The following is a 20,732-nucleotide window of genomic DNA, read 5'->3' as shown; positions in this document are numbered from 1 at the left end:
GTCAGGCATGACCGAAACAACTCAACGATAACAACAACAACATGGTCAGACTTGTGCTTTTGGGATATCAATTTGTCAGCTGGAAGGATTGGAGAGGAAAGAGGCTGGAGGCAGGCATGCCAATGAATACAATAGCCCAGTCAAGAGTTGACAAGGACCTTCACTACCTGAACTAGAGTGGAGAGAAGGGGATAAATTTGAGACACAGAAGAGTCATGAGGATGAGATCTAAGCAATGGCCAGTTTAGGTGCCTGAGGTATAGTGAAAATATGAATCATGGTTGCTGAGGAGCTTGAACAACTGGGAGGCTGGGGTATTCAAGGATATTGATATGTATGTTCAAGTCCCTAAGCACGAACACAGGGTCTGGGGTGAGTCACAGCCAATGATAATACCATATTGCTGACCAACCTCTTTGCATTTCTGGAGACATAGATATCTTTGTGGAAAGCATATGAGAAAAACCATCAAATGTTAGTTTTTGGTAGACTGGGAGAGAAAAAGTTAGCAAGAGAGTTGACATAGATTTGGTGATATTTCCATCCCGCCCTACTTGAAGAACAATCTACCCTGCCTTGAAGAACTGTGTTTCTTTTGGTGTGGAATTGTGATCTATCTTGTTGAAATGTCGCAGGGTATACGCCTAATAAAAATAACTTCTTTTAAAGTATGAGTACAAAGCCACAATGATGAAAGAGAAGGTAATAAATGTTTCCCAGAAATGTTACCCTAAAAGCCAAGTTCATGACAGACTATGTATACAAGACAGAAGAGAGGTGGCATATTATCTTTCATCTTCATTGTACATTGAAATTATTTCCCCTAGCAAATTGTATTGCTTACTAAATGTTTATTATTAGTAGTATTAGCAATATTAATTTCCTCTCTGTTGTTTGTGTGAAGAATGCCAAAAGCACATATCCCACCAGGGTATGTTAACTTGGTAAAATATTTTTGTGACAAAGGAAGGATAGATTCTTTTATTCCTTCTTGGTGGAAAAACAGAAAAAAAACCCTTTGCTTATATTTTCTATATGCATTGTACATTTTAAATGAAATGTAGCCATTTCTTAGCTCATACATAAAAATATTGCAAATTCAAACTATTTTTTTCATGTGATTGGGTTTGTGTGTGTGTGTGTGTGTGTGGAAACAGTGGCAATTTCCTAGCTACATGAAGAAGCAAAGAAATTACAGTATTGCCCTCAAGTGGTCATCTTTGTTATTGCCTCATAAGCACAGTTGTGAAAAAAATACAAATATACACCGAAGCCAAATCTTTGGCCTTTCCTTCATAGATTATAAATATTTATTTTGTAATCTAATTCAGCCAGTCATCCTGTGGCAGAAATCCCATTGCTAATGCGGAACATTGCATGGTGGCAATTCTTCATTGTAGATGAAATTGCCTTTTCCATAAAATTTTTGTATGAAAATTTGCCAATTTCTGAAGTTATTTTTATGAAGGAAATGTTATTATTCATGCATTTTGTCCCTTTACTGAAGCAGTCTTTTTTCTTAACTCAGCTTTCAAGCCCAGCTCATTTTCTCCCTGAATCTCTTCATCATATACCCCAACACCCAATTTCAATCTGACAACAACAGAACCTGATATTAACTGTTCTTCTTGGACCTGAAAAAAGCAAAGCTTGATTTCTTCCAAAGGATATGAGTGACTCAGAGCTATGCTTGAAAACTGCAAGTTAGGCATTTATTTCTCTAACAGATGCCTCAATAGTTCTTTGGCATCAAGAAGCAAGAAGACATTGAAGTGGTTGCTGAGAAGAGATTTTTCACAGGGTCTTGCGGACAAGAATGTCTCTCCCTAGATGGGAGATGACTGCAACATACAGGTGCATCTCATTTTAATAAAACTGATATACAAAATTCTGAGTTTACAAAACATAGAAAACTTTTTGCTTTTTTTGCTTTTTAAAAAATATTTAATTTGCTTTTAAAAAAATATTTAATTTGCTAAATAATTGCCCATAGGGTCCGTGCAATCTCTTCCAATGTGATTTTTAAAAAATAGATTGACATGCACATATATTTCATAAATCTGTGTATTGTGCAAATGTTGATATACCTATAGCTTAATTTAGAGGTATAAATATAGGACTCGTGATTTCATCTGTATAGGAAATCCTCTCGGTGAGAAAACTCCTTCTACCAATGCAAATCAGCAAATTCTCTGCACATGGTCAAAGACTGTTGCTTGGGAGGGTTGAAAAGTTTGGTGACTCACCCAGGGTCAACCAGCTGGTGTATTTCAGAGGAGAGATTTGAAACCTGTTATTTCTGAGTCCTAGGCCAGCTCTTGGTTCACTCTCCCACACTACTGCCCTCAAAAATGTGAGACAACTGTTTCTAGTACAGTGGACATCAACCCTCCTTCATTACTTCATGTCTCTATTCTATCAACATTTTAAATATGTCTATATTGTCTCTTGAGTCTGCCCAACATCAATTAATGATGCTCTAATAACCTTCTGGTAATTATATCAGCTTCTGGGAAGAAAATAGAAGGCAGAAAGAGTAAGCTACATATGGAGAGGAAACATAGCGTAGTGAATAGGGTCCTAGCTTGGGAGTCAGGAAGACTGAGTTCACAACTCTACAAATGCTAGTGGTGTGACCCTGGACAAATGCCTTAATCTTGTTGAGCCTCAGTTTCCACATTTATAAAATTGGGATAATACTAGCACAGCATTTACTAGTGCCTGGCACATAGTAGGCATTTAATGAATGCTTGTTGACTGATCTCACAAGGGTAGGTGCTGTTATACACCATCACAACACAGGGTTTTTGTGAAGATCTAATGAACTCCTTAACATATTCTATAAATGTGACTGTAGATGGGAAAAGTATCTCTGCCTGTTTCTCCATTAACCACCCCCCCATGTAAATAACTACCTAGGATCTTACATATAGTATTGGCCACCAGACCCCTCTCAAAATATCTTCTGAATGTACCTCTCCCTAGTTTGAAAAACACCATTTCAAAGGGATATTCTGGATTTGAACAGACACGATTTCCACACACCTAGAAAGTATACTTGAATGTACAGCTATTCTGCATGAAGAATATATATTCCAATCACAGAAAATGAAATCACTGCTCTCCACCCAGAAGTCAGAGAAGAAAAACGTTTTGATAAGGAAGTATATTTCACTTTCATGCTCCCACAGAGTTATTGTTAAATGTGAAAAGAAAAGTGATTGAAAAATAATGAATAGTGGCTTGATGACATCTTTTCAGACAAAGTTATAAGCAAATATCATATTGAATCTCAAATGTAAAGCAGAGAGAATGAGAATGATTGGCTGGGTTTTTTTTTTATTGTCCTAGGAAGGTTGGAGGATGATGCATAGGGCAAAAAAATCCTGAGACTATAATTACTAGTGATCTTCCTCCTATACCCTAATAATAGCTTAGTGGCTACTTTTTCTATAGAGATTTTTCTTTTTACAAGAACTCCACATAGATACCTCAATTAATAAATTTTCTGTAGTAAAATGCTCTTTTATAGAGTCCTTCATGATCTAACTTTTCTACCATTGAGGCACAGTTAAGCTGTCCCTAATGGTTTTCTCCTCTCTCTCCATTCCTTTTCTAAGCCTGGGTTCTTTGCTACATAGCTCTCTGTGAAAGGAAATATACATTTCGCCTTCACTCCTAGAAGTGGAAATATAACAAACCTTAAGCCTTCAGGGTTTCTCTTAGAACTCTGCAGTAAGCTGTACTCTGACAACCCAACCTGCCAATGCCAGTGCAGATTGGAACAGTGAGGCCAGAAAGGCTGCTGCATAGGTATTGTGTTTTTGGCAGAGGAAGGAAGGAAGGAAGGAAGGAAGGAAGGAAGGAAGGAAGGAAGGAAGGAAGGAAGGAAGGAAGGAAGGAAGGAAGGAAGGAAGGAAGGAAGGAAGGAAGGAAGGAAGGAAGGAAGGAAGGAAGGAAGGAAAAGAGAGAGGAAGAAAGAGAGAAAGAAAAAAGAAAGGAAGGAAAGAAAGTAGGGAGAGAGAAAGGGAAGGGGGAAGGAAGAAAGGAAGGAGGGAAGAAAGGAAGGCAGGCAATGGGCTTCCTATATTATGATCCCATTAAAGTTATTAAAGTTTTAGTCTACCTCTTGCCTTCTGTGCTGATGTGGAGAGAGTTAAGCTTAGCCCTTGAACCTTTTTAGCTATCGCTCATTCCATGACTGAGCCCCCTATTTTTGTCTTGTCTCAGTTTCAAATGATCCCAGTTTTATCTAGGTTGAATCCAAGGTGGATTCTGGTTGACAAAGTTGCTAGACTTTTTCATCTCATCTAGAGCTTATCCTCCAGTCTTATTTCTAGATATGGGGCTCCTGAATTGAGGAAGGTACTTCCCAACACCAAATTCCTTTCGGAGATTGTTTCCTCAAGGAACTGCTATGCAATTCCCTTCTTGACCCTTCATGAATATAACATTGGCTCAAAGATGTTTTGGAGTCTTACTTTTGCCCCTGGACACCTAAACTAGAAGTGTGTTTTCCTTTCTGGCATCCAGATTATTTTGCTGGGTTTCAGGCCATGCTGTGCTGACCTTGCAATCATTCTGCTGGCATTTTCCATGGCTCTGTTTGAAGAATATTCACTAGTTGTTTACTGCAGCTGTTTCTTTTCTTTTGATGTAGCTTGGTTTCTTCAACTCTTAAGTTACATCTAGGTCAAGTTACTCCTAAATGACATATGCCTGACTGGTCAAACACTTTTTTGTTATTTGTTGTTCAGTCATTTTTCAGTTGTGCCTTACTCTTCATGACCCTATTTGGGGTTTTCTTGGCAAAGACACTGGAGTGATTTGCTATTTCCTTCCCCAGGTCATTTTACAGATGAGAAAACTGAGGCAAACAGGGTTAAAGTGCCTTGCCCAAGGTCACAGAGTTAGTAAGGGTCCAATGGCAGATTTGAGTTCAGGAGGATGAGTTTTCCTTACTCTAGGGCCTACACTCTATCCACTGTGCCATCTTGCTGTACCTATATTTTTTAGAAAATTGCTATAATTTTTAAAATTTGAGTTACCACAATCCTGGTAAGACAACCTAAAGAACTATACTGATTTTTTTTTTTGTTTAAAATCTGTGCTCCTTGGGGGGAGAGATCTTTCCCATTTGCAGACTATCTTTAGATCTTAGTCATTGGCAGAGATAAGATAATAGGTCCAGATCTTATTGAATTAACATTACTCTGGAAAACTTCTTTCAAGATCTCCTCAATTCAGGAGGATTTTTGAAATCTCTCATTGGTTTTTAATATCCAAAAATACTTGAAACACATCACACTAAAAAGAGAGAGAGAGAGAATTCCTATAATTAGGATGACTTTTCTCAGTCTTCTTCCTTCTGAACTTTTTTGCACCATTCAAAACTATTGACTGTATTGTCTCTTCCTATATTGCCTTGGATTTTTGTGACTCTCCTCTTTTATTTCTCTTTTTACTTGCCCAGATCATTTCTTCTCCCTGTCTCCTTTCCTGAACCATTAGCATCACTTGCTATGGGTATACCTCAGGGCTCTGTCCTACTCCATTTTTCCTTCCTGCATTTCCTCTTTTGATGATGCATTATCACCTCTACACACATGATTACCAGATCTACATACACAGACCTTATCTCTTTCCTGAGTCCTGGTCCCACACTGCCAACTGTCTGCTGGACATCTCCACCTTGATATCCAACGAGCATCTCAAACTGCACATGTCCAAAACTGAACTCATTTTCCTCCCCCTATATACTTCCCTAGTATTGTCAAAGTTCCAATCACTTGGTTTCCCAACTTCATAGTTATCTTTGATTCTTTACTCTCACCTGTCCATACTTATCCATTCTGTATCTAATAATTGTTGTCAATTCTACTTCCATGATAGCTCTCAAATATGTCCCCTCACAAGACCATTCCCCTGGTTCAGGCCCTTATCACCCCTCACCTGGAATATTTCAGAAGACTCCTAATTGCTCTATCTGCCTCCACTCTATCCCTTATCCAGTCCTGCCACACAGTTACCAAGCTGATATTTGTAAAACCCAGACTAAAACCCATGCTAATTCCCCATTTATGTGTGCACATGCTGTTTTCCATCAGTAGAATGTAACTCCTTGAGGACATGTCCTGCTTCACTTTTGGTTTTGTATGTCTAGCACTTAGTATCTAATTACTTTTTTTTTGGTCTGATATTATTGGTGTACAGAGTTCCTGGTAAAGAAGCTCTCTCTCCCTGTATAGATAGGCAACAACTGTTTGCAGTTGCCGATTTATACTGAAACATTTTCCTTAGGGCATTATGGGATTAAGTGAGTGCCCAGGGTTATGCAATCAATATGTATCACATACATTACTTGAACCCCTATCATACTGACTTTTAACTTATGATCTCCTATATCCTCTACTCCACCCTACTTCTCATAGTAAGCCTTTAATATATGCTTCTAAAATAGAATAGAACAGAACAGAACAAAACAGAACAGAATAGAGAAGAATTAGAGAAAGAAGGATCATTTTTTTCAAAATAGTCCCTCTAGAGTTGGGTCAGGAACCACAGTGGTTCAAATGAGGATTGTTGTGGTATAGTATATTATATAGGCTTCTGGGTAAACTAATGCTCAAATCTGGGATGATGAGCCGTATCTGAATACATAAGATTTGGGAAGATGCTACTCAGGCCGTTATATGCAAAGGATTGCCGTGAAAGAAGTAGGATCATCTCCCACATGGCCTGCAATGGTTGGGGAGGAAGTGTATTGTTGAATTTCACCCTCTTCCAAGTATTTTTGTTCATAAGTTCAGTTAATGTAGGAAAAAAGGGACTAAATGAATTCAAGTCTGGGATGGATTTTCATTTTTAAAACAATGCACGGTTTCTTTATGGAACAATATTTACTAAGTACCTACAGGTTGCATGGCATTAGATTGTGTACCATCCTGGAAGGGAGTCAGCATTTATGGAACATCTAAATAGATGAAGATGTGGCTCAAACTAGAAATTACCAATGACCAGATTGTTTCATTGAAGTAATGAATGTAAAAAAAGGTATTGTGGAAAGATTACTATAGAGTCAGAAGATTTTGGCTTGTTTCTCAGCTCTTCTCACTATAGTGCTTGTATGTCCTTGGAGAAATTACTTTCCTTCCCTGGGTCTCAATTTCTTCAACTATAAAATTGTATTTGTCTTGTACTGTACAAGACAATAAGAAGAGAATAAACATTTATATAGCATCTATCATGTGCCAGTCACTGTGCTAAATCTGTTTTTTTAAACAAATACTATCTTATCTGGTTTTCACAATAACCCTCTAAGGTAGGTAATACTATTATTCCTACTTTACAGTTGAGGAAACTGAGGCAAAGAAAGATTATGTAACTTTCTCATGATCACAAAGCTAGTATATGTGTTTGGGGTTAGATTTGAACTCAGGTCTTCCTGAGTCCAGGCTCTGTGCTCTATCCACTACATCACCACTGCAGCCTTTATGAGCACTAAGGTCCCTTTCAACTATAAATCTATGATCCTATTAGGGAAGAGAAAATAACCCATGACTTGCTTATGCCTACAGTAAGTTGGGGTGGGAGGGACTTTGAGAGAGAGAAAAAGAGGAGTCACAGAAAATATTCCTTAATGAGAAAAAAAAACAGGAGTCAGAAATTTTAAATATGAGAGATCATCTGAGAGAAGATGAGATGATCAACTAAATTTAATTCAGAAGAGAAGTTGAAGAGAATAATATTACAAAGGAAACTGCACATTTTGTCAGATGAAGGTAATTCAATATCTTAGAGAGGGCTATTTCTAGTTAGTGGTTTGGATAGGAATCAGAAGGCTTCGATACGGGAAGAGAGAAATGAAAGGCAGAGTTACATTCTAGATGTTCACTTTGAAGAGGAGGGAAGGTTCTTAGATTACTTTTTACATAAAGCAGGTGATTTCTTTTAGAAAGGGAGACCTATCTAAGCAGGACTGCACACAGAGTTAGAGGAAAGGAACCAGGATAAGAATAGGCTTATGAAAAGGAAGAAGAAAGAAATGGAGATGGGAGAGAGAATTAGAAAAGGATGTCGATGAGAATGTTGACAAGAACAGGAGGAGATTCATAACTGGCTTTGAAGAGGAGAAACTGTGATGGCAGAAGAAACACAATACAGAGAAAGGGAAAATGGAATGGAGAGGAGTTATGTCAGAACTTTAGTCTGAGGGGTGTCTGTTCCCTAGAGTTGAATTTTTCATGTTCTGTATTTCCTTTCCCTCAAACAATATGTGGAATTGGAGTTGATACATTTAATCTACATGTTTTTCCAGTTAGCAAACAAGTCAAAGTTATATCCATTAAAATTTTGTCAGCAATCATCATGTGTGAAGACATTGAACTTAGGTATAAAATATCCATTTGATTAGAATATTGTTTAGATTAATAATTTTTAAAATGTGTATAGCAATTAAACATGCATTATCTTAAAAATATAATATCCTATGTAATGAATAATGTTTTGATTCTGCTTCTGTCGGTGCTATGTAAAAGGTATGAGAAAAAAATGATTTGATTTCATCACTATAATAACCAGGTATAAATGAATGATAAATTGTTGGACTCTTTATTCATGGTGCAAACAAAACTCATTGTTTTGTTTTTGTTTTATTATCAAGAGTACACTTTTCTTCCATTTCAGTGATTGATCACAAGATCTAATGGGGCATATAAAAATAAGTCCCCTTGCATGAAAGAGTCAGGATATAACCAATTTATGAACAGCTTCTCCTTTATTACTTTCATGCTGATTCGGGAATTTGCCTATATATAAGTTGAGTAGTCTTCCCCAAATGTACCCATATTTTCCAAAGCTTTGCATTGACCTGATGAAGAATGATTTCCATTCAGATATATTTTCTCTGCATGGCACTTAATAAGGGAGATTAATGGTGGAAAAGTTCCAAGAAGAGCTGTCAGAATTTAGTTTATTAGTGATTGTAACAGAAGGTTCATGCTTAGCTATAACGGAAATAATGTGTCCTGAAATAAGAATGGTATCTGGATAGGGAAAATAAGTTGGCATATACATATAAGACCAGTGATAAAATCTTTACAACTTTGGCTTTTATTCTTTCCTGTTGGATCTTCCAGCTCCTTAATATTCCTCTGATCAGTTCCAGAATGGATAATAAAGATTATATATCCATTTTTGGAAAAGACAAATGATGATAAGCTGGAGGTCCTGCTATCCCAAGCAAATAATTGAACTTTTATACTACTCTCAGCTCTGTGCATATTATATTGTACTTCTGATCAATTCATTAGGATGCATATGTGAGAATTTTGTATTTTGAATTATGTGACTGATTGAACCATAACAAATGTGTGTTCTGAATTCTGAAAATTTCATAAATGGTTCAAAAGCTCAGGTTTTCTGTAGGGGAGTACAAGTGAATGAAATGAGTCATGCCACTGAAATGCAAAGCTTATTTAAATAAGTGGAGTTTTTGATCTAATGCCAGAAATGGGAAAAAGCATTCTAATTTGGGTTCAGCCAATTAATTCAGTTTTTTCAATGGCTTACCCTAAAGGAAGTCAATTATCAGTGAGCTAAAACAAATGGTGAGAATACTTATATTCCTAGATCATTTGGCTTAACAAGAAACTCATTCTTAATCCATGTAATTCAACTTATGTTGCAAATAAATTTTCTCAATTTCTCCAAAAGTTAATTGTTAAGTCTACACGAGTACTCAAGTTTGTTGGATTAATAATTTAGAAGTGTGAGCTAAAGGACATTTACTTGGGTATACCAATAGTTTTGTCCCCTTTTCTATCATACTCTAGTAATGAATAATTTAACTGCGTTTCAGAGAGTCTCTGCTTTCCTGAATATAGTGCCATCACATGTGCAATGGCAAATTCTACACATTAATCATAGTAAGGAAGCATGGTGTAGTGTCAGCATGCTAGCCTTCACGTCAGAAGATTTAAGTTCTAGACGTGGTTTTGCCACTTACCAGTGATCTGGGTGCCACTCTCCTCTCTTCCCCTTCCTTCCCCTCCTGGTGTTCTGCCCAAAGGAAGGTAAATTTTGATGGTGGAAAGCTATCTAGTTAACTTGGGGTTTACTGGCTAGATTTCTTTCTCAAAGACCAAGCCTTAAACCCAATTCACTCAGGCTCTCATAGATTGGACAACAATAGGTCCCTACCCAGGCACCACTTAGTGGTTATTTTTTGGGCCCTTCTGGCTCAGAGTGAATGTAAATAATAACTGTTTCTCTTTTGGCCAGCAACCCTGAAGGTCTTCTCCTCTCAGTTTGATTTTTTTTTTATTAAAGGAGCAATCTTTGACTCACTTCTTAAAGAGGCCTATTCACTGAATGGGCATTGTCTCACTCAAAGTGAGAACCTGAAAAGACCTTAGCTTATAAGGGCCAAGGTCTCCCACTGCATCCTAGGCCATCCACTCCTCTTGATCGATATCTGGTCACTGGACCCAGATGGCTCTGGAACAGAAAGTGAGGCTGGTGACTTTACACAGCCCTCCCTCACTCAAATCAAAGTCAATTGTAAGTCATGTCATCATCTCCCTGATACCATGGTCCTTTCTGAGAGCCAAGGACAAACTGCAACAACAATCTTTCCCCAATCTCTTCATCTGTAACATGAGGATCGTAACCCTGGCCCTAACTGCCTCACAGGATTATTTTGAGGATCCAATGAGTTAATGTATATAAAAGTGCCCTGTAAACTATAAAGAACTAGAGAAATGTTAGTTATTACTATTGTTATCTGAATGGAAAGGTATATCTATGCTTGCAATTGTTGAATTGAGCAATTTTCTTCCCTTTGCTCAATAAATCTTTCTGTCTAGAATTTTGATCTGTGTCTCTACTAAACAAGAGCTCTTACCATGTCTGGGAAGCTTACTAACTCTTATTTTTCCCTGCAGTGTTAGCAGCAGCCTCAGATAGGCAGGTCCTATGGCATATCTTCTTTAGAGGTCTTCTGAGGTACAGACCATACCTTTACCCACAAGCCCATGGCTGCAATCCTCTCCTAATTGAACATACCATTCCAGCCTTGTATACACAAACACTCCACTCATGTTTACATTTCCACAGGCATGCGTTCTTTCTGTGCATCCTTCCTCCATCCTACTTCTATTCTTTAGCCCCCCTCCCCAAAACTGTAAATCTTTAACCAGCCTGAAGTACGCCTTTAGGGGCCATCATTCACGATATTACCTTGCATCAAATGCCAGGCAGTTGAAATGAATCTCGTTTTCACATTTGAAATTGGACACTTTTCAGAGATGGCAATTGTTAGCATACCATGAGTTAGTTTTGGATAGCACAGAAATCTTGTGCCATTTTCCCATTCAAAGAATTTCATGATACCATTGCTATGTCTACATGGAACTCTTGGAGAAACCATTGTTGTAGCACTCACTAATCTATTCAAATAAGACATTTTGGCCAGAAATCATATTTGATCTGTTCTAAGGAAGTGTCTGGCAGTTTAACTAAGTGAAAGAATCAGCTAATTGAATGGGTGTTTTTTTAGCAACTGTATACCATGTTCAGAATTAGTCATTAAGTAGAATAAGAGAATATATATATATATATATATATATATATATATATATCATTACTATCTGTTATTTTACTTTATCTTAATATGTCATGCACATTTCTCAAACATAAACTTGGTTATAATTTTGTCTTATAAATCATGTTTTGAAGACAACTTTGAATTTACCTTTATTATTTATGGTAACAGTCAGCATTTACAAGGGACTTTATAAGATTTATGCATTTTTAAGATTTGCCAAGTATTTTACAAAGGGGAGCTTATATCATCTCTCCCTCATCCCTTGTCTTTGGGGATGAAGCTGTTCCAAGTAGGTGCAAGAGACAGCCTGGTCATTGAATCTAATTTAAGAAGTAACTAAGCAATGAAACACTAACTATGGTAATAGGGAAAGATTTTGATATTCCCAGTGTTATAAAGTTTCATAGGTGGTTAAGCCACATCTGATTCTGAAAAATCATTTTATGAATGATTCTACTGTAATCATCATTTTTGAGCCTTCAGTCAAATGAAAACTAGTTAACTCATGGGAATATGGTTACTGGATTGAATGTGTCTGTGCAAGCCTTTGCAAACTGATTTTCAGCGTCAATATTATTCTTTATTCTCTATAGATAACATTTTTATCTCTTGCAGAGTAAAATCTAAACAAATTTTAGTGGACTTTGGTAAGCTTCCATTCTGTTCAACTTTACACATGATTCAGAATGGTGAAGGCCTGTCAGTTGTGACAGTTGCACTTCAAGTCAGAAATTTGATTTTAAGAAGTTTTTTTTATAAAATGATTTCATTTCTTCTGAATTTTGTTATTATGCCTTTAGTTGTTAAATGTTTTCTATTAAATTAAAATACTCCTTTTCCAAAACCAATGTTAGTAACTATGCCGTTTTTTCAAGTGTCTTCCAAGTAGCTAGAAATCCTTTTATCTGCCATATTTTAAAAACTGAAAGCAATAGATAAACACATTTTTATAAACAAGAAAATTATGTTGTTCCATAGTAACAGTCTGGACCATTTTCTCTGGGATTCTATAATGTCATATGTCTAGGGATGCCTTAGGTTTTTTAAAATTGCCCTATTTGGATCTGTCATATAAAAATTTTCTATATTTTTCTTTTGCTTACTATTCACTTTTCTTTGCTTTTTCCTTTTAAATGGTTTCTTTATAACCCCTCAGTGCACAAAGACAATTCTCTAAGACTACAAGCTGTATGCGAGTTTCCCATCCGCATCACTGAAGGGAGTTTGCACAGACTTAGGTTAGGTCTGGACCAAAAAACATATACATGTACGTATATAAAAATTTTAATATTACTTAATTTATATGAATATTTATTTTAATTTATATTAATATTATATGATTTATATATATATATATATATACGTATATATATATATATATATATATATATATATATATATATATATATATATATATATATAAAGTTGTCTGACTAGATAGATATTGTAAAAGTTCCGACTCTTACCAAGTTATTCTTTTAAATATAGGGAGATAAAAAAATGGTGACAGTTTGATTCCCTGATTTTATGATCATTATCTTTCATGTGCATTTTCTGTGGATGATAGGACTGAATTCATTTTGTACTAACGTTGTGTTGCAATTTTCCATTGCAGATAGATGATAAACAATTTGTAAAAAGTGTCACATTAAAATGCTGTAAGATCTACTTTTATTTATCTTTGTCTCGCTTCTAAAGTACCTATCTCCTTAAGAATTTCTAGTTTTACATGAATAAATGAAAAAAAACACCTATTAAATGTCATGGAATGGGGCACATGGGAGTCTTGATATATTTTTAAAGTATTTCTTGCTTTAGGATAATAGATTTAGAACTAAAAAAGGAATGTCGGAGGTTACCAATCTAACCCTTACTTTTTACAGATAAGGAAATTAAGACCCAGAGCGATTATATGGTTTGCCCACACTTGCACTGGTAGAACAACAGTAAAGACAGGTTTTGAACCTATAATCCTTTGATTCTCTACCCAACATTCCACACTAAGCTGCCTCTGTAATAAATCAATTATTTCTGAACTCTTTCAGTTATTTGTTCTTGAATTCAGAAAATTCCTAAAAAAAGGTGTTATAGGCCATAATTTCAGAAATTTATAGTATGTTTCTGACCTACTAGACTCTGACCATGCTAGGTAAAGAAACTTTTCTTGGAATTATAGTGAACCAAATAAAACAAGACAGTGTGACAACGATAGAGACATTTGTGCTATTAAACAAATAAAATGAGCAATGCCACAGAATCATAGCTATTGAGAGCCAATAGGGAGATCTTAGAATTCTTTAGTCCAATTTCCTTCATTTACAGATGAGAAAACTGGGACCAGAAATATGCAATGATTTCTCCAAAATTACGTAGCTAGTCATTGGAGGTGACAACATTCAAACTCAGATTTCCTCCATCCCAAGACAAGTCAACAAGCATTTGTTAAATGCTTACTATGTGCCATAAATTATTCCAAGCACTGGAGATACAAAGAAAGACAAAACCAAAAACGAAACAAAACAAAGAAACAAAATGTCTCTAATCTTAAGGAGCTCATAGCTTGTCTTTCTATTATACCATAATACACCATCATTGCCTTCTGAATAGCTGAAATTTTTCTCTAATCAGTTATTCACCAACTAGGAATGGAAAAAGATGCTCATTTCTTTGAGTCCTCAAAATTAGACCATTTGTTTCTGGGCAGGTAGAAGAGCCTAAACATACACATAGGCCAAACAGTCTTCTTTAAGTAGCCTCCCATCATCTGCTCCCTTCATTCCTACACTGGTGCTACTGAATGAAGGTAGAGAAAATGACACTATAAATTTATAACCTCAACTGGGCCCTCACTGCTTCAAGGAAATTTATTAGTACCTCTCAAATTAATTTACTATCCCACTCACTTCAGTGGCTCTTCTAACCTTTTCGTTCTTCCTTAAGCTTCCCACGGATCTTCCTCCCCACCCTCTCATTTGACAACTTTGCTTCATAATTCTACTGAAAAAAAACCTGAGGCTATTGAGTGAGAACTCCTTCACCCTTCTTCCTCATCTTAAATTACCCAGATGCTTTCCACTGCTATTTCTTCCTTCATCTTTGTTTTGCAAGTGGTCCTTCTCTTTGTTAACACCAACCCTTTAGACACAACCTTTTAGTGATCCTATTCTATCCTGTCTTCTCCAACATATTGCCCTCTCTGTCATTGCCACTTTTCCACTCATCTTCAATCTCTCCCTGTCTACTTATGATTTTCCTGTTGCCCATAAACATACCCATGTCTTTCTCATCCTAAAAACAAAAACCCTCATTTGATCCTTCTATATCTGCAGGCTATTGTCCCAAATCTTTCCTCCCTTTTCTGGCTAAACATACTACAATAGGTAATTTTACTTCCTTTCCTCTAACTCTTTTCTTAACATTCTCCAGTCTGACTTCTAACCTCACTCATCATTCAACCTAAATTTCTTTCCTAAAAGTTACTAGCAATCTCCTAATTGCCAAATCCAATGGCCTTTTCTTAAACCTCATCTTTCTTGATCTCTCTGCAGCCTGTGACACTATTGATCACCCTCTTTTTCTTGATTTATCTTTTTTTTAGGTCTCTGCACCACTCTTCTCTCCTTGTTATCCTCCAACCTATCTGAGCTCTCCTTCTCAGTCTCTTTTACTGAATCTTCATTCAGGTCTCACCTGATAATAGTGGATGTCCCACAGGGCACTGTCCTAGGCTCTCTTCTCTTCTCTTTTATACTATTTCACTTGGTGATGCCATCAGCTCCATGTATTTAATTATCATCTCTCTGTTGATGATTCTTAAATCTGCTCCATCCCTGACCTCTCTTCTGACCTCCAGTCTTGCATCTCCAATTACTTATTGGACATCATGAACCAGATATCCTGTAGATGTTCTATGCTCAATATATCCAAAATTGGACTCATCTTTTTACCCACATTCTCCACACACACACACTTCCAGACTTCTATATTACTGTCAAGGGCAACTCTTTCATCTTCAGTGACATCCTAGGTAGCATCCTTGACACCTCACTATTTCTTACCCCTCATGTCTAGTTTGGTGCTAACGACTGCCAATTTTACCTTTGTAACTTCTCTCACACATACCTCTTTTTCTTCTCCAACACTGTTACTATCTTGGTGCAGAACTTCATCACCCCATGTCTGGACAAGTTTAATAACCTACTGTTGGTTAGTCTCCCTTCCACAAGCCTCTCCCCACTCCAGTACATCCTCCACTCTGCTGTCAAAATGATTTTCCTTTCTTTTTCAGGCAATTGGGGTTAGGTGACTTACTCAGCTAGTAAGTATCTGAGGCCAGATTTGAGCTCAGGTCCTCTTGACTCCAGGGCTGGTGCTCTATCCACTACACCACCTAAGTGGCCCAAAATAATTTTCCTAAAACAGAAGTCTAACCATTGCACCTCACACACCCTGCCTCACCCTGCCTGCTCAATAAACTCCAGTGAGTCCCTATCTCCATGAGGGTAAACGATAAATCCACATTTTTGTTGTTCAAAGTCCTTCAAAACTTACGCTAAACTCCCCTCCCACCACAACCACCTTTCTAGTCTTATACCTTATACTTTAAACACATACTTTGCAATCCAGTGACACTGACCTCCCTGTTATTCCTTGCACAAGACACTCCATCTCCTGACTCTGGGCATTTTCACAGACTGTCTCCTCTCTGCCCCCTATGCCTGGAGTACTTTCCCTCCTTATCTCTGACTTGTGGCATCTCTGGGTTCTTCCAAGTCCCAGTTAGAATCACCTTCTACAGGAAGACTTTCCTGACCCTTTTAGGAAAGCCCATGGACACAAGTAATCAATCAATAAACACTTATGTGCCAGGCAGCATATAGAAACCAAGTGACAAAGAGCTAATCTAACATAAAATTAGAAAAGCAGATTTTTTTTGAATTTTACTTCTTAAGAATCATTTTCCTATTCTTTTTTATATCTTTACTTTAAATATTGGCAAGTCCCTTGTTTCCTGATTCTGATCCTGGCTTCTTATGCCAATCCACCCCTCTACAATTCTTGCATTGATGTAAACATGGGGAGAAAAGCATTCCAATTCTCTCATTAGCTTTACTTCCATTATTTTTGAGGGACTAAATGCTTTAGAGCACATCTTCCCATCCATTCTCAGCCTCTTTTCCTGTTCCTTTCTTTCAAAGTTAATTATGTCTTAATTTCAAGATCTACTACCTTAATTAAAATCAGTAAGGACCATAAAAAAGTGAATATTTCCTTGAATTTATGTTTTTTTTTCATATCCACATCTTTAATTTCACGGCAGGGATCTATGTTCAGCCAACAGTCAGCTGTGCTGACATTTACAATTAAGACATATGGCCCTAAAACTTAGAAATAAACTATCCGCTATATGCAATCAGTTTCCAAGTCCTGTTAATTCCACCTCCACAAATTATCTTACATCTGTCCTCTCCTCTCCACTTGCACTGCCATCATTACGATTTAGGCTCCCTTTACTGTTCCTTTATACTACTGTAATAGTGTCCTAGCTGATCTCTCTACTAGCATTCTCTCTGCTGTCAAATCCATGTCTTCTACAACTGTCAAAGCAATAGTGCACAGGTCTCACCATATCACTCCTCTAGTTTGAAGTTTTTGGTGTCTCTCTCTGTCACACACTGGATAAAAATAGTCTTCTTACCTTGGCAATTAAGGCCCTCAACAATCTGTCTCCAAGTTATGTTTCCAGTCTTTTTCATACATTCTACATTCCACTTAAACCAGACCACTATTATTTAATCTTGTCTTACTTTTTCCTACTTCTATATAGTCCCAGAATTTCTAAGTTGTGAGAAACTTCAGAGGTCTGCTGCTCCTACTCACATCTGAATAAGAATCTTTTCTGTTACATTCCTGGTAAGTGGTCCACTGGCTTCTGCTCAAATATCTTCAAGAATGGAGACTGCGCTACCACATTATTCAAAAGAAACAAGATAGTTAAAAGGGCATCACTGCAGGTTAAGAAAATATGCTTATGAGGAAATCAAGGGATAGAGTAGGGATAGGAAGGTCTCAAGACCGAAATGATAAAAATACAGAGAAACAGTTCTGATGAGGAATAAAAATGGAGTTGATTAAAGAGATTGGTATGGGTATACAGGTAAATCTTTGACAGAGTTTTAAAGAGGCATGTACAGAATATAGAAGCCAGACTAGGTAAAGGAGAATGAATACAGAACCTTGGCATGGTCCCATAGGAGTAGTGCCAACCGGACTGAAGTTTAAAGTGAACTGACAGGTAAAAGGGAAACTAAAGACAAGAAAGTGGGGAATGTATTGGATTAGGAAAAAAGAGAAGGATCAGAGAAGGAGCTGGATTTCAAAGGAGGCAGAGTTTACTTCTTTTTTTTCTGGCAGAGAGAAGGATCTTCCACCTGGAAAACACACACACACACACACACACACACACACACACACACACACGGATAACATGAAGACGCCATCTAAGATTAGTAGATAGAAGTAAGAAAGTGCCTATATTGATGCCCTTGATGAGTTAAAGTCACTACAACAAGATGAACTATTATTCCCCAGGCTTCTGAAAAGACCTGGAATGTGCTTTTTGAGCCACAATCTTTGAATGATCTTAAAAGATTATTCAAACAGGAGAACTTCAGGACTGGAAAAGGGCAAGTGTTGACCCAATTTCCAGAAAAAGAAGAGAATGGATTCTGAAAACTATAGGTCAGTAATTTGGGCTTTGATTCCTAACAGAATTCAATAATGTATTATTAAAGGTATGTTTAATGAATATCTATGAAAGAGCCAACATGACCTCTTCAAGAACAGGTCATTCTAGCTTAAATTCATTTTCTTTTCTGACAGGGCTTCTAGACTGGTAAATCAGAGGAATTTGCTATTATGGGCAATGTGACCTAGTTAGGTGGATTAAGATCATGGAAAATGTCTGAATATAAAAGAGATTCAGTTTCAATTGGGAAAGGAATCTCTAGTGAAGTGCTCCAGAGATCTGTGCTTGACTCTGTCCTGTTTAACATTTTTTTAACAATGTCTATGTCAGAGAGCATAGATGCCATACTTATCAATTGTGCAAATAACCAAGAGCTAGAAGGAATGCGTAACATGTCAGATGAGAGATTGCAGGATCTGAAAAGATCCTGACAAGCTAGCACATTGAGTTAAATCAAACATAATGAAACAATATGGAAACACGTAAAACTTTCCACTTGAGTTTAAAAAATGAACTTCACTAATAAAAGATGAAGGAATTGTGACTAGATGGTGATTTATCTGAAAAAAGATTTGTGAATTTTGTTGGTGTGCAAACTCAGTATGAGTGAATGGTAAGCTATAGCAGCCAATAAGGCTAATGTAGTCTTAGATTAAATGAAGAGAAGTATGGTGTCCAGGTCCAGGAAAGTGATTGTCCTATTATACTCTGGCCTGGCCAGACCACATTTGAAATGTTATGTCCAATCTGAAGCACTACAGTTTAGAAAAGATAATGATAAGCTGAAGAGTATCTGAAGGAGAAAAACCAAGTTGTAAAGGGTTTTGACATCATGATGTAAGAGAATCAGTTGAAGGAATTGGAGAGTCTTAGCATAGAAATGAAATTATTTAGTTTTATGTGTGATAGCTATCCTCATATATTTAAAGATTGTCACATGGGAGAGACTTAAGATTTGTTCTAGTTGTTCCAGATGGAGGAACTAGAAGGATAGGTGGAAGTTACAAAGAGGCAGAATCAGACTTGATGTAAGGCTTCCTAATCATTCTTATCTCAGAGCAGAATGGGCTATCTTGGAAGGTAATGATTACCCCTTAATAAAAGTCTTTAAATGAAGGCTAGATGACAATTTGTCTGGTAAGTTGTTATTGTTCAAGAATGGTTTAGACCAAGTGGTATCAGTGCTTTCGTCTGACTCAGAGAATCAGTGATTCTATGACCTGGCACTCACACTATTCAATTTAATCTTAATAGATTCAGTCCATCACTCTAACTTGTCAACCTCTTTGGATCCAGACTCTGGGGCCTTGAAGCCTGACTGTAAACCAGTGTGTTTAAGTATCCCTCCCAGTGTTGTATTATTTGAAAATTTGATAAACATACCTTTTATACCTATAATTGTGTCAATTATGAAAATACTGAACAGTATAAGACCAAAGATGTGTCCCTTCACTCCACAAAGATATTTTACTTTAGACTGATAACCATCCATTAATCACTACTTTTTGGAACAGTGCCAAGCTTAATGACTCACACATATAGATGCTTAATAAATTCTTGATTAATTCACTGGGTCCTTCTTGACTGGAATACTCTTCTTCCATATTTCCATCCATTAAATACTTCCCTTCTTTCAAGGCCCAGTTCAGGTGACCTCCATCCTTCTACTCATTACCTCCATAAAGCTGATCTCTCTATATGAAAGTCATCTCTTTCTCCCTAAATATCCTATAGTCTCTTTTATATACCCTTTCTTTGCTTTTGTCACATTCTATTTTTCATTAAATTCATTTGTATATGTCTTATACTCCCTAATAATAGACTTTACACTCCTTAAATGTAGAGAGTGCATTACTTTTCATTTATCTATCCCTAGTATGTAGCACAGGACCTTACACATATTAGGCCTACACATTTTTAGGCACTAAATTGAAGATAAACTATAAAATCACATGGTATATACAAGTCCTTGTTGTTGCTCTAAGACTATTAAACTTTCCTTATATAAATATTATGAAAGTATTTAAATGACTAAATGTTGTAACACATTAATAACATTAAATTGTTAAATAATGTAACACATTAACAACATTAAATGGTTGTAATAATTATTTTTTAAATACCAAAGTGAAATGTGGTGTATAACTATTACCTTGAAAACAATAACTCTACTTTTTCTTCAAATTTCAAATTTCTAAAGTTAGTATTTAGTTATTTTTCATTTGGCCACTTAATTAGTACATTATTTTTCTTTAGTGAAGTTGAGGGTTGAAAGGGAGAAGGAAGAGAATCCTAGTTGCCTTCTGCTAATAAAATTCACATCTCATTAAGTTTCTATTTTTCAGTTGGTGATAACTTCTGAATCTCCTGCTTAATTGT

General features: G+C 36.6%; 1 protein-coding gene across 1 annotated transcript in view; it reads left to right on the top strand.

The window, feature by feature from the left end:
* Positions 1-20,732, top strand: part of CPED1 (cadherin like and PC-esterase domain containing 1) — a 421,919-nt gene that overhangs the window by 165,714 nt on the left and 235,473 nt on the right.

This window comes from Phascolarctos cinereus, unplaced genomic scaffold (genome assembly GCF_003287225.1).
Source record: "Phascolarctos cinereus isolate Bilbo 61053 unplaced genomic scaffold, phaCin_HiC Scaffold_1;HRSCAF=81, whole genome shotgun sequence".
Lineage (NCBI taxonomy): Eukaryota > Metazoa > Chordata > Mammalia > Diprotodontia > Phascolarctidae > Phascolarctos > Phascolarctos cinereus.
The sequence above is the reverse complement of the archived record's forward strand: the minus strand, read 5'-3'. Positions and strand labels throughout refer to the sequence as shown.